Source organism: Coturnix japonica, chromosome 7 (assembly GCF_001577835.2).
Source record: "Coturnix japonica isolate 7356 chromosome 7, Coturnix japonica 2.1, whole genome shotgun sequence".
NCBI lineage: Eukaryota > Metazoa > Chordata > Aves > Galliformes > Phasianidae > Coturnix > Coturnix japonica.
Window position 1 is genome coordinate 23,591,696 of NC_029522.1, and position 14,295 is coordinate 23,605,990.

The following is a 14,295-nucleotide window of genomic DNA, read 5'->3' on the forward strand; positions in this document are numbered from 1 at the left end:
CAGCAGTTTCTCACACTCCTTCAGTTAGCTGGCTACATCTACACTGCTTGGCTCATGTCATGCCTTTTTTCATTGGACCACTGGGAAGATACCTCAGGAAAGCATGCAGAGAGAGTAGTGGATGAGGATCAGTTTAACTGGCCTTCTGAAAGCTATGCAGGAAAAAAAAAACAACTGAAAAGACACCAACACAGCCCAAACACAACAATAGGGGAAAAAAAATGAAAGTAAACTAAGCCAAATTCCATTCCACTGTATGAGCTGCTCATCTAAAAGGACTACCCTTTCTGAAAGAAGAGAAATGCTCAGATATTAGAGAATAATGTGGTTGTACCACAAACAGCATTCATTATCAAGTCACTCAAAGTCCCAACTGCTTAATATTTCTGACAATCAATCTCTTCACAGACCCAAGGAAGCTATTTCTACTGAAACAGCCACCTGATGGCTGTCTAATGGAAAACAGCAGTGGTACAAAGTGGCTCTGAGTGGGAAATACTGTAATCTAGGATTTGTGGGAGGAATGAAGGGAGGCAGCACACAAGCAGGAGCCAGGAAACACAAAGACTAATCTCAACAAAAATGCAGGTGAACGGCTGGAAGTTCCAAGATGTTAACTTTGCATTTTCCCCTCATAGAATGCTGCCTCTAAGCACCCCAGAGATCCCTTGTCCACCTTGCACTAAAGCACTTTTTTATTTGGTGGGGTGTCAGAGACAGGAAAGAGAAGAACAGAAGTATAAGAAAGCATCATTATACTTGGACACAATAATTGCAGAGGCAGCCTGATATGCAACCCATTTCTGGAAGGGGCATTGGAAAAGGTTGTAGCAGTTTATGAAAATCATGAACATGAGATAGAATCATAGAAAGGGTCTCTTCCAACACAAACCATAAGATCTAGTTTCAATACCCCTGCTATAGGTAGGGACATGTTAGAATCCCACAGATTACCTGATGCTAAGAACCATCCTCTCCTAAATTTTCCTCATTACCTGTGCCTGCTTCCTTGCACTCTCAGGTGATTCTGTCTCCTTTCTTACAGCAAAAAGAACCAACACATTCAACAGCCATTCTCCTTCTTGAACCCTAAGCAGTGACCCTTCCCTGGTCTTCTCAGTATATTTTACTGTTTTGTCAGAACTTCCTCTCTCATCTGCTCTTTGCTTATTTACATCACCATCTCCAATGAATTTCAGCCAGTAACCGATCTGCCTCCATTAGGAACATAAATAAGTTCACTGTTGAGTCCATGGAAAGAGATCAGAGCCTTCCACTTGTGAATGAGGTCTTAGGTCACCTGTGCAACCTTCAGACAGTTTTTAACTGTAGAGGGAGCTGAAAGCCAGCAGGATCCTTGTTTACTTGCCTGAGGTGAGGCAGAGCTAGACAATCGCATGGACAGTACTGGAGACTATAGGTCAAACCATTCAACATGCAATATTTGAACAGCTTACAAGAATCTAGCTTCAAGTAAGCAGCTTAGAATATATCATGTGAAACAGCCTCAGACAAAGGGGGAAAAACAGACAAATAATTCCTGTTTAAATTTATGCTTTTCCCTTACAGTCACTTGAGAAATCTGAAGACAGACCAAACCATGGAAGACAGGTTCCCAAAGGACACATGAACTGAGACTATGACATTTCATAAGTCTTCAGGGTATTTGCCACCCCTGAACTTGAGAATCAAACCTCTACTTTTCTGTAGATCCATACTACAATAAAGAAATTCAACTGGCTACTTATCTTATGGCTCCTTGCACTTCCATCTATTGCTCCCTCACCATCACCACTGAAACACACTTCACTGGAACTACTAAAAGAAGACAGTAAATGTTACCACATGACACTAAATATTCAAAAAGTTTTCTCTAGTTTAGATTTGATAACAATCCAAAGATGGTTTTGCAGAGCTCAAAGACTAAAACCTTTCCCCCAGCCAATCAAATGAAAAAGCATATCAACAATCTAGCCCACTTCTTCAATGGAATGCTGAGGAAATTACCTATTGCTTCAGCTGCTCCAGCTCTGCCTCTGGAGAATCCAGCCATTCCTTGATACAGCTGTGGCTTCAGTGCTGCTCAGCATTAACTCCTCGCCTCCCACCTTCAAGTACAGACCAGCTCATCCCAAAAACATTGGGTTGTTCTCAATTTGAACCAGTCATAAAGCAGAAACTAAAAACAGTGAGGACTGTTCTCAAGATCTGTTCATCTCTATTGGAAGAGAGATTATGCATACAACTCCAATGGGGAAGAATTCAAGGAGTTTCCAGTTGTTTTCCTTTAAATGCCCTAGAAGTGTCCTGTGGTACAGCAATTAACTTCCCCTTTAACATCCTGCTTCTTCCACCTTTGCTCAAAACTGAAACTAGCTGGAACAAAATTCAAATAATGGACAAATGTCTCAGGTGTCCTGAAAAGAGAGAGACAGTATGGATGGAACGGAAAAGGGATTTACTGGCCGACACTGAGCAGATGAAGCTCTTTCATAGACCAAGTGAGGGCAGGAGATTTCCCTGCCATGAAACAGCATGGGAACTTTTCCATAGGCTTTAACACAATAGGAACTTGATCTAACTACTCCACAGACATCTTTTAATATTTTTTCCTCCCAAATTTCCACGATCTAGATGCATAAATCGGCTTCTCCTCTGTTTGATCTGACATAGTCAGCTCTTTCCTGCTGTGTGTGCTTGCCTTGACTTACTGCCTTCAGTTTAAGAGGCTACAATAGTGCTGAACGCAGCTCTCTTCATCTCAGTGGATACCAATCATGCAGTTGTGACACTTCTAGTAATTGTTCTTTTTTCTAACTCTAGGGTTCAGGGGACCCCAAGGGATTTTCCACCTGAGATCTCCTCCCCCCACTTACCCCGATTATTTTGGATAGAAAGGAGCAACAAAATGCAGCATAAATATAAAGCACATTTTTGGCTAACATCTGAAATGCCTTCAGATATCATCTAAAGTTACACACACATGTCCCCAGTGAAGCCTGAAACAAAGCTCTCAGAGAAGACAGGATTAATTTGAGGTCAGAAGGGCTTTGCTTTCTGTCATAACATTGCCATGATGTAGTACCAAACTCATTACTTACCGTGACATGAAGCTAAGAGGCTAAGGAATGGTTTAGTGTATGTTAGTTCATTTTCCCCTTCCACTACAATATCTTCTCTTGAGGATGGCAAGAAACAATCTAAACAAGGACTTGTGTGTATGGAACAATTTAGTCCCCATGCAAACAATATGGGGACAACAGGGATTTCTGCGAGATGTTATTTTTTGTTGTAACCAAATTGCGCACAGATTTCCCTACTCTGCAGTCTGCTCAGAGGGGACTGGGTTCTCTAATAAAGCCACGTTGATTAGACAGTTTCACAGAAGGGAAACTAGTTCACAATATGCCATCTGACCTTTTCTGTCTTTTTCCTCTACTCTGATGGGTTGTGAAATAATTCTCATTTTTTATTTATTTTTTTTTCCAAAACAATTTGTTCTTCAATTTGGAATAGTGACAGTAAATAGTTCTTTAAATAGCCTCATTTGTCAGCTGTATGCTGGGATTAGTTAACATTAAAAAGCAGATCTCCTTTAAATGGATACTTAAGCTGTTCACTGCTGACCTTCAATATGACCCCAGGTAGATGTTCTTAGAGGGTCTTGGATTCACTGATTACAAAGTTGGAAGGGATGTCTCTAACCATTCGAATCCACAACACAGACTTGAGGATTTCCATGAATTCAACCCCATTTCAATCAGTGTACCAGTGAGGGAAAAACAAACACTAAAACTACATCACCCTCACTGAAATATTTCTAGGGTCAGAATCCATACCATAAGCTAGACATTACTTGCTTCAGGGATAAGTCACAATTTTCACCTTGTTTCTGACCTGGCTGTGTCCAACTTCTACACATGAGCTGCTGTCATCTACAAGTTCCCTGCCTACTTTTTCCTATCTATCTAAGTAAAATGTAGGACTCAAAGTGAGACTCGTGAGCCACGCATGAATGAACATACGATGCTGATAATGGGATATTAAAAACAGCTACCAAAGTTAAGTAGTTTTGAGTATAATACTCAAGCACCCTAGAAACTTCAGGACTTCTGTAGGTACCTCTGTGACTGTCTATACTCACATAATCCATAGAGCTCTTCATACATTGTCTGAAGAATGCGAGTGCACACTGCAGGTGCTTATGACACTTCTGGAGATAGCAGCCTCTCTCAAACAACAGAGATCCACCAAAGACCTACAATTCACCTCATGTAGAAATCCAGAGGAGAAGAGGGAGCATAGCCAGGAAAAACCTGCTATTTAGGTATATCTCTATAGAGCAACTATCTTCTATCAATGTCACTGGCCCTCAGCAAAGCTGGATGTCTTGAACAATGCCTCAGTATGTTGGATACAAGCTCTGCTCTCTCCCTCCTTCAGCAGTCCTTGATTGCACACTTCCAGGTGCTGATTTCCAGATTAAAGCAGTCTTTATTGTAGACTTTTCACACGTTATCAACACAGTGTTTGATTACATCAATAGTGGCAAAATATCAGTGCTTAGCAAATAAAGAGATTTTTTTTTTTTCAGCAAGGAGATCTATTTTTGTCACTTCCTCCTGTGGGGCAGGTTATCAAGATGACCTGCATTGCAGCAGAGAACAGCTAACTGTTTGGGGAGCTGGAGGGGGGAGACAGATGGTATTTATGGTGTGTCATAAACAGTGAAGGACTCTTTGGACAACAGCCTAATAAATACTCTAAAAAGAAACTGCTGAACTCTCATAACTCAATATACAGACTGTCATCCTTTCCCTCCTGCTTTATGATCTGGTTACAATTTGCTTTTTAGTATTGCCACGGTGAACTCAGCTCCTGAGGACAAACTTTGAAGGCACAGACAAAAGATGCTGCAGGACCCTTTATGGGCAGAACCCTTGCAGGAATTCCAAGGAATGGGTATGTTGGACTTTTTCATTCTGGTTTGCCCTTTCAGGCCTGCAGCTGCCTCTCAGGGACCTCTTAACAAACTGTGGTCCTAATTTTGGGCTTAGGGGGTCCTACATGCCCTGCCTAAGCACAGTGCTCTCTCCAAAAATAGAATTTGAACATAACTCTGGGTTCAGTGGCCTCCTGTAGATAGGAGTTGGACTCTAGCAGTGAAATGTCTGAATGTGGGACTAGACAGGAGGCCAGCATTAAGCTCTGCACGACTGAACTGAGAGTAAGAGCATTCAGAGAACTGCATCCATTGGGGAGCCCATGGTGATCCAGAGTCCTGTGCCCCAGGGTATCAACACCTCTCTGCAGACTAACAGTCTCCTTCATAGCAGGGGTGCTCCAGCCCTCTAATCATCTTCACAACCCTCCTCTGGATCCAATGCAACAACTCCACATTCTTCCCATACTGAAGGCGCCAAGGTTGAACACATTACTCCAAACATAGCCTCAGAGTGGTAGAGTAGAAGGGAACCGTCATCTCCTCCTTTTCCCTACTGGCCACCTCTCCTATAATATAGCCCAGTATACAGTCAGCCTTTTGGGCTTTCAGTGCACACTGCTAACTCACATCAAGCTTTTCAATCACCAGAACCTCTAAGTCCTTCTCCAGGGTTGCCCTCTCAGAAATGACTACTTCTCCCAGTCTGTACACATATCTGAGATTGCCCCAGCCCAAGGGCAACACCTTGTACTTGGCCTTGTTGAACCTTGTTAGGTTTACATGGGCCCACGCAGGTCCCACTGGATAGCATTCTTTTTTTTCCTATTGCATTAACTGCATTACTCAGCTTGGTGTCACCCATAAATTTGTTGAGGATACACACAGTCTCACTGTCTATGCCATTGATAAAAACAGGGAAAATACTGAAAAGCACTAATGCCTACATGGAGCCCTAGGGGACATCCTCATGACCAGCCTCCACCTGGACATAAATCCCTTGAACACAACTCTCTAGCTGCGACCAACTGTAATGCTATAATACAGCACAACAATGATAGCAGAATAGCAAAGTCCCAGGCAGAGTAAACCCAAATGCACCAGCCACATATACATAAATAAAGGAGGAAAACCCACTTACTTTCAGAAGACCACAGTCACTTAAAGTTCTCCAGCCAGATATCACCTCGCTTCCACTGCCAGCCTTTGAATGAGGTCTGTGAAGGGGTGGAACCAGGATCCACGCCTTCCAATCACTCAATGCATTGCATGCACCTGAGCTCCCCTGAGTTGGCCCTGCCTTCCCACCAGGTGCTCAGTCACTGGTTCAGGCTGTGATTTAGCATTATCAATACACCATATGACCAATTCTTTATCTACCAAATAGTCCACCTTTAAAATTCATATTTCTCCAATACAGTACTTATCAAATACCATATTTCAGAGGTAAATCCCTTAGAGGGAGTAAACATCATCATCTTGAAACAGTGGTCACCTTCCTCCATCCCCTATCAGCACTGGGAATTGAGCCTCCGGACTGCCTTCCCACTTGGACTTTCTCCAGGAAGACCACTGGGCCAGACAGCGACTGTTGCCATGAACAGGGTGTTTCTACCAGGAGTGCTGACAGCCTGTTTTCATCAGCTCCGAATGGAAAAATTGTTTGGAAAAAGGCCTGACATGTTTATCAAAGAACCATGGCATTTAGTGTAAATGATGAAATGACGGCAAATTAATCTAAACCCTGCCATCACTGCTATCAGGAATCATGGACTGTAATAGCTGTGCGATGGTCAGTGGGAGTTTCACTCCTGAGGACTGTGTACTGCTTTCATAGGTAACTTTTGTCTGTCAGCTGAAACACAGCTGCTTCTGGTGTGGATCACAGGCTGTGCAGTGCACCAGCTCCCCTGATGAGTGGGGAGTTAAGAGGTGATCTCTGCATTGTATTTTCCATAGCTATTTTGTGCTGCTGCATCTATCCATGATCTTCAGGACTCTGGTGTATTAGCGTGAAGTTTTTCAATACAGGGGCCAGCCTGTTCTATGTTGTGAAGAGGATTAATAAGCCTCCTCATGGTTGATGATGTAAACATAAGACTGTCCAGGATGGAATGATTAAAGACCACAGGGAAAATGGTTGCTAGAATGTCTTGTGGTAACACCAAGGAGGTCTTTCCTTCAGCAGTCAGGAGTTCAGGCTGTTCTTCTAACAAGTACACCCTTCAGGCCTTGCTGACTCATTTGCAGAGCAATAATTAGGACACAAGAACTCCACTCAATCAGTACCACCATCTCTTGTGGAGCCCTACTGGTGATGTGTGTAGCTTTCATACCTAGAGAAAAAGTTTTAAACACACACGATCTGCAACAATCATATGCAAATCACATGGGGAAAAACAAACCAAAAAAAGCTTGTGTTATTTACAGTTGTGTTTCTAGCTTTGGTGAGGCAAGGCCTAACTTCCAAAGAGAAAACTGAGTGTGACGTTGTGTTGGGGTATTTACATCAGTTTGCAGACACCGTGCAGGTATCTTTGCTATGGTTTGTATTCATCTTTGGATGTCAGTCTGATGGCAGATACAATGCTGACCATATTCAAGGGCAGAAAGGATAGAGGTGAAAAATTATGAAGCACAGAAAGGAAGAAGAAATTAAAATTCACCAAGCCTTTATTGTGTCCATGAGCAGTAGATCTCCAAAGATGACAGGGAAGGATGTGGCATCTAAATGTGTGGGCTGGGGCAGAGCAGGGAATCAAGATGTTTTCTCTCACTGAGAAGGAGACTCGTGGCAGAGAGAGCCCAGTATCTAGCTTGGAGATTTCCCCAATGACTAGAGATTGTCAGGACATACCTGCAGAAGACCCATTTGCCAAGGCAGTGATGGCAGCTCAGAAGCATCTCTCGCCTCCCCTGCTCAGCCCCTTGTCCTCAACCCAACCCTGCAGACCCATCCACCCTGTTGTTCGATAGTCTTCCCTTCTGATTTGCTCTTGCTGCAAAGTGCTTGCCCAGCGAGAATATCCTGTGAGGTTCTGGGCCTGAGGTCGGAGGGAGGAGGGTGGAGGGAAAGCTATTGTTGCTCTTATCGCAATGTGAGATTTGTTGCATTCCGAGGAAATCATCTGGTACTTGGCTTTCCCCCACTGCCCTGGCCACCGTGAGGATTTAGGACAATCCCTAATCTGTTCCCTTGTGAACACTACGGGCCTTTCTTGTGGGAAACAAGTTCGCAAATTCAGTTGTTTCTATCAAAGATGAGGGAACATCCAAGCAGCGCCAGACAGTACAAGCTTCCCCCACAGGCACTCCGGCTCCGGCATCCCACACTGCTCTATCACCACCAAGCCCCACAGCACCAGCCAGCATCCCCATCCCAAGCAGCCACCTCCTCCGCCTCCCCCTGTGCTCATAGTCTGCGTTCCTGGCTGCCTACCTCTCCTCCTCCCTGCAGAGCTCCCTGAGAGGAGAAGCACAGTGCAAAGCCTGGGAAAAGCTGGTGCTGACCTTCCCCTCCCCTCGCCGCTGCTCTGCACAAAGGAGCACGTGCAGGCGCCCCATGGGCCTGAACCTGTGACTTGGGCCCGTGCCCCAGCCTGCACAGAGGGCTGGAGAAGGGTACTGAGCCTTGAGGGGCTGTGATGGGAGCCAGAGAGAGTGGGGAAGGAAGCTGGCATGAAGCTGAGTGGGCGGTGGGGATAGGATCGCGATTTCCTACCCCTTCTTGCCCTTTCCTCCTGTCCTGCACCTGACCGTTGCTCTCCCAGCTGATCTTGCAGTGCTTCACGCTCCCTTTCTGCCCCAGGGAAATGGCCACCCAAGAAGTGAGGCAGTCGGGAAATGGGAGGAGCACCTTCACTTGCTCTTGCTGCCAAAATTGTTATCCACATTGCTTCTGAATCCTTGGCTTTGGGTGCCAGCGAGTGATGTTTGTAGGCTCTTCCTCCTCAGGGCCCACTTCTGCCCCTGGCAGGTCCTTTGCTTCTTCTTGCAGGAGCTGCTGATGACAAAACCCAAGTCCAAAGATTAGGGACAGGTCCCATGGTCTCTCTGTCTCTTCCCTTGCACCTCAGTTGCTGCCTTGCTCCTCAGAGAGGGATCCTGCTGCCACCAGCCTTCAGATCAATCTTGCCCTTTTTTCCTCCACCTCCCACTTGCTGATCAAACCTGGCCACCTCGCTCCACCTGCCTTGGAGATGAGGATCAAAGGGTCCCCATTAACTCTATCCCTGAAGTCCTCCCGCAACATCACCAGCACATCTGTTTGTGGCTTCCCTTGGGAAGGCTCCAGAGAGCTGATGTGCTATCACCTGACCTTCCTCAGCCAGTCCTCCTCCTACCCACCTGTGGCCACAGCACCATGAACACTCCTCTCTGCAACTTCCATGCAGTGCAGTGGTAGCCCACATACAGGGAGGGGGCAGTGGAGGTGGTGTGGCTGCACACAAAGGGGAGAAACCTTTCCAGACACTGCTCAACAAGCAATCCCAGAGTCACCTCACTCCTATGTAAAGGTGCTGAGGCAAAAATATCCTGCAAATGCACTGATGCACAAGATGGAAGAGTATTTATCCTACAGGTAAATCTATTCCCTGAGCTGAATTTGGTGCATGAAGTAGGAGACTCGGGTGAGTTAAAATATCATGGGGTGGAGAGGTGAGGAGAATGGCTTGAGGTTCCATTTTAATTTCCACCTAAGGTTCCTATTGAATTCTGCAGATCCTCACCCTAACATAGGGTAGAGGTAGGTGGGTGGAGGGAGGTGCTCCTTCTTGCATCCATCACTTCTCTCCATCTGGATCTCTGCAGGCCATTCTACACAAACATGAGCAAACCTTTGGGAAGCTGTGTGGGAGAGAGCAAGTACATTCTGAGTCCCAAACTGTGTCAGTTAACGGTACTGGAAAAGGGAAGGAAAGCCAACTATCACAAGTGTTTATGAGAAGCACAAGGACCAGGAGAGTAGGCAGGAGTTAAATGTTTGCTGATAAATCACAACAGGTCGGACTTGATGGTGAAGCACCTGAAGCAGCCTCAAAACCTACCCAGTAGTTCAGCAGGACTTATTGTTTTCTGGCATTCTACTTCATTTTGTTAGCATAAAGTGGTCCTCATCAAAGTATTGGCAAGATTAACTTATTGTTTTTTAAATAAATCCAGAAAACTGCAGTCTTCCTTGCTATAATTGAGCTTCATTGTGGGGGAGAGCTAAGGGATTACATTTTTTATTGCTGGGTGTGTTTCATGGGAGATCTGTCAGCTGGAATTGACAGTGCCAATTAAGGTTGTGTGTTTTCATGCAAGTTGCAGAGTCTTAGAAAGTATAAAAAAGAAGGGTGGGGGAGGAGGAAGCAAGCCAAGCTATTTACAGTGATGGATTCAGGGAAGAGCAAGATGGGAAATATCTCACCATCTTGGTTGCTACTTGCAGCGGTGAGACTTGCCCTCCATCCTTCTTCACCACTGACAAAAACCACATACACACATGCACATTCTCTGAGATGTGCTCATAGAAGATTGGAGGCTTGTTTCCTATCGCCCTAATCACACCTTTCCTCAGCCGCCCATGCAAGGCCCCTGACCACACACAAGCTATTGTGTGGTCTCCTCCTGCTTGCTCCCACAGGTGTGAAGCAAACGCCTTGTGAACAGAACTATGTTGGACTGGTCTGCCTTAAGTTGCTCTCTGTGAAGGAGGTAATTTGAAAAGAGTGTTTTGGGAAGGAAGGGCACAAAAGCTAGAAAATGTCCATGCTCTCTGATGAAATTCACCTGGCAAAAGACAAGGAGGATGATGAGGGCTGGATATGGAGCATCCTCACTTTTAATAAGCAAAGGGACAAGGGAAAGAGGAGGGGAGGAAGATATGTCATTCCTAGGCAATTTTACTTGCAAGGATTTATTCTCACAAGTGTAGTGTCTGATGGCACAAATCGCAGCAGCTTCTTACCATTCAGAGGCAAAAGTTTACTTTTGGTCTGTGAGTCTTCTCATCAAGACCATCAGTCTACTTTCTCCCCTTTCCCTTCCAGGTTAGACAGTAAATCCATCTGGCTCAGCACAGGGGCAGGTGGTGGTGGTGTGCACTGAGAGCCAGCCTGCTCTCCTGTGGGGGAGGGATGGGTGCTTGGGATTTATGCTGCTGTACACGAAAAATAAACACCCGGTCTCCACGTGCTTTGCTAGTCAGTGTATGCTACCCAGCTAATTCAAACATCCATCCATCAACCCTCCCTTGACTCATCACCACAACATTGATATGCACGGGGGAGTGAGCAGTCCCACATGGGGATGAGAGAAGGTCCCGTCTGCCGTGAGATGTTGAAATCTCTCTCTGAGCCAGCTGCTAATGAAAGGCGGTTGGGTATGGCACTGCTTTACTGTTGTGAACCATCACCCATTTTCTGTATCTTTCCCTATGACACAGCCTATCTCTCTTGGCAGGCTCAACTTGCTACAGGCCAACACAGGGGTTTGCCTTTACCAGGCAGATGGTGTATTCTCCTTGGCAGGTGTTCAGAGCCATTGGCCATTGCAAGTGGTGGAGGGGAGTCCCTGCTGGCAAGAATCATAGAATTGTTTGAGCTGGAAGGGACCCATAAAGCTCATCTAGTCCAACTCCCAGGCACCCCAAGAAGGGGGTGATGCCTGCACATCCATCCCCCTCAGCTTGGCTGCCTCTGCATTTCCATTGGAGCACTCTATTAATAACTGTTTTTCTAAAAAATTCTGGCACTAATAATGATTTATTGGGACTTAAATGACACATCTGACAATGACACTGACTGCTGGTGTTTGAGCACTGGTCAGGAATTTTAAAAGGGAAAGGAGCAGAATAAATAATGTGTTAAAAAGAAGATGGGCTGCACCAGCCTTGTGTTTAAACAGGATGATGAAGTCGGAGGAAAGCTTATCTACATGGTGAGACAAATGAATTAGATGATCACCTTGAAGGCCAGGTGGCCTAGGGTATTCACACTCACTTCCTGAGAGTGGACACCTCTGAACCTGTGCCTGTGGGAAATAGTGAAATATGAAATGGAAAGGCAACCTCCATACCAGTGCTCCTGTCTTTGTGTGAGTGCTGTTCCTCTGACCCAGTGGCTGCTGTATTTGTACACAGATGTCCATAAGCACAGCCCTACCTTGATCCTGTCTCCCCAAAGCTGCTGTGTGAACAATTCTGTGGGGAGCCAACTTGCCAACAGACTTGGGTTGCAGCAGATAAGAGGTCTGGAGGATGTGCTGAGACCAGAGAGATCATACAACACAAATATCTCAAGTGGCACTGATCAGAGCTAGTGGGGGATAGATATTCTCTTCTAGATAAAGAAGATGAATGGGCAAATGGCATAACACCAGAAAAGCCAGGAAATGACTGGGACATCAAGCTGGAAGGACTCTAGTTTCTCACCAATTTGTGGTGGTGAAAACACAATACTCAGTGTGAGGGGCACTAAGCTTAGTGTGGGACTCAAATCCCTAAGCAAAACCCAGCATATCTGACAGGTTTATGAGGATGGGGAGGATACTCTAGGGTGTCTAAAATGGCTTATGCTTAGGCAATTGGCTCCTGAATGTGTTTCAAGTCAGTGTCTCCCTGCTGACTATCTTGTTTCAGGCCCTGCTAGATAACAGAGAGAGGGCAGAAACTAGAAAAGATATCTTTGGCCAGAAGCTTGAAATACTCTTGTGACAGGAATATAAAAGAGGACAGACAAGGACATGCCAAGCTTCAGCTCCATCAGTATCTTGTCTCTGATGATAATAGATGATTCAGAAAAGCATGACCCTTCCCTTGCCCCTAATCTTCTGCTGGGATTTTTTCCAAAACTTTTTTTTTCACCCCACAAAGGATGTTCTGTGTAAATGCATCAAAAGAAATTTCCTAGAAAAAGGGCTTAATTTTTCCCTATCCTCTGTTTTTCCCTACCCTCCATATCTATTCCCATTCAAGTAAATATAACCTTAACTAATAAAGATTGCCCACATTTAGCAAATAAATGAACCCTAGCACATGACTCTAGGACTGTTCTTAGACCAACTTACTTGCATTTCATGATGCAGCTTCACAAATGCATTTCCTTTCCCCCTGGAATAATGGCATGTGCACACAGATCCCTAAACAAACGTGGAGCTTCTCATCCAAAACTGCCTCTGGTAAGACTTTGCTGGAAACTTTCCAGGGGCAAAACGCTTGCCTTGTGTTTCACATCCCATGCAGCATGCAAAAGGGAATTATTTATTTGTTGCTGCTTTGCTTTTGTTTGTGCAAACTGACGCCACAGGGACTTCTTTTGAGGGCATTTTTCAGCCAAGGAGATTATCCCATATAAATACAGTGAAATAAATAGATTTATCATTAGAAAGACTTCAGGCTGTTCTCCCTTACCATCCATCCATCCATCCATGCATGCATCCATCCATCCATCTAGTATCTGCCTGCCTTTGTAGATAGCAGAATAACAGAATTAAATTCCTTACACTGACTGAAACAATCTAATTAGGTTTATCTTGTTTTGGGTATACACTGAAACTGTGAGCAAGAGTTGAGCTAATTAAGTCAGGCAGATTTATCTGCCTCGTGTACACCTTGGAGCTGTTGCCCACAGCGCATCAGCCTGCTCTTTTGCCAAAAGTCATTGCTATTCTACCTGAGTAACAGAGGCAGATGGGACCCATAAGCCTTTCTGTAACAACAACAGTCTGAAGAGGAATGTGACTTGGAGGCATCAGCTACTCGTACAAAGGAGAAAATCCTTATCTACTCTGAGACACTGTGGGTTTTGTCAACTTTCCTCAGCTATTTACAGTGGTGAAGTAGGTTCCCTTTATTTTTATGTTTTTAACTGTTACCACCAATTATTTTTAAAGTGAACTATAGTTAATAAAAGTGAATAATCAATCTGGTGGCCTTTTATGATGGAGAGACTGCAGCAGTAAACAAAGGAAGAGCAATTGATGTAATCTATCTGGACTTCTGCAAGGCCTTTAATACGGCCCCACAGTACATTCTTATATCTAAATTGGAAAGATGTGGATTTGAAGGGTGGACAGTCCAATGGATAAGAAATTAGTTGTTTGGTTGCAGCCAGAGGGTTGTAGTCAGTGGATCTATGTCCAAATGGATGCTGGCAATGAATGGTATCCCCCAGGGCTCTCTTATGGGACTGGTACTCTTCAACATCTTTATCAGTGACACATACAGGGGGACTGAGCACACTCTCAGCAAATTTGCAGATGACACAAAGCTGAGAGGTACAGTTGACACAGAGATGCCATCCAGAGTGACCTGGACAAGCTCAAAAACTGGGCACACAAGAATTTAACAAAGTTTATCAAGACCAAAT

At 44.8% G+C, this 14,295-nt stretch overlaps 1 long non-coding RNA gene across 2 annotated transcripts in view; it reads right to left on the reverse strand.

The window, feature by feature from the left end:
- LOC116653662 overlaps positions 1 to 14,295 on the reverse strand; it is a 424,305-nt gene that overhangs the window by 25,579 nt on the left and 384,431 nt on the right. The window contains exon 10 of one of the 2 annotated variants that reach the window (XR_004307914.1): positions 6,084 to 8,945. The exons of the other annotated variant lie outside the window; for it this stretch is intronic. This is a non-coding gene — a long non-coding RNA (uncharacterized LOC116653662). The remainder of the gene's footprint in view (positions 1 to 6,083; positions 8,946 to 14,295) is intronic. 2 annotated transcript variants of the gene reach the window in all.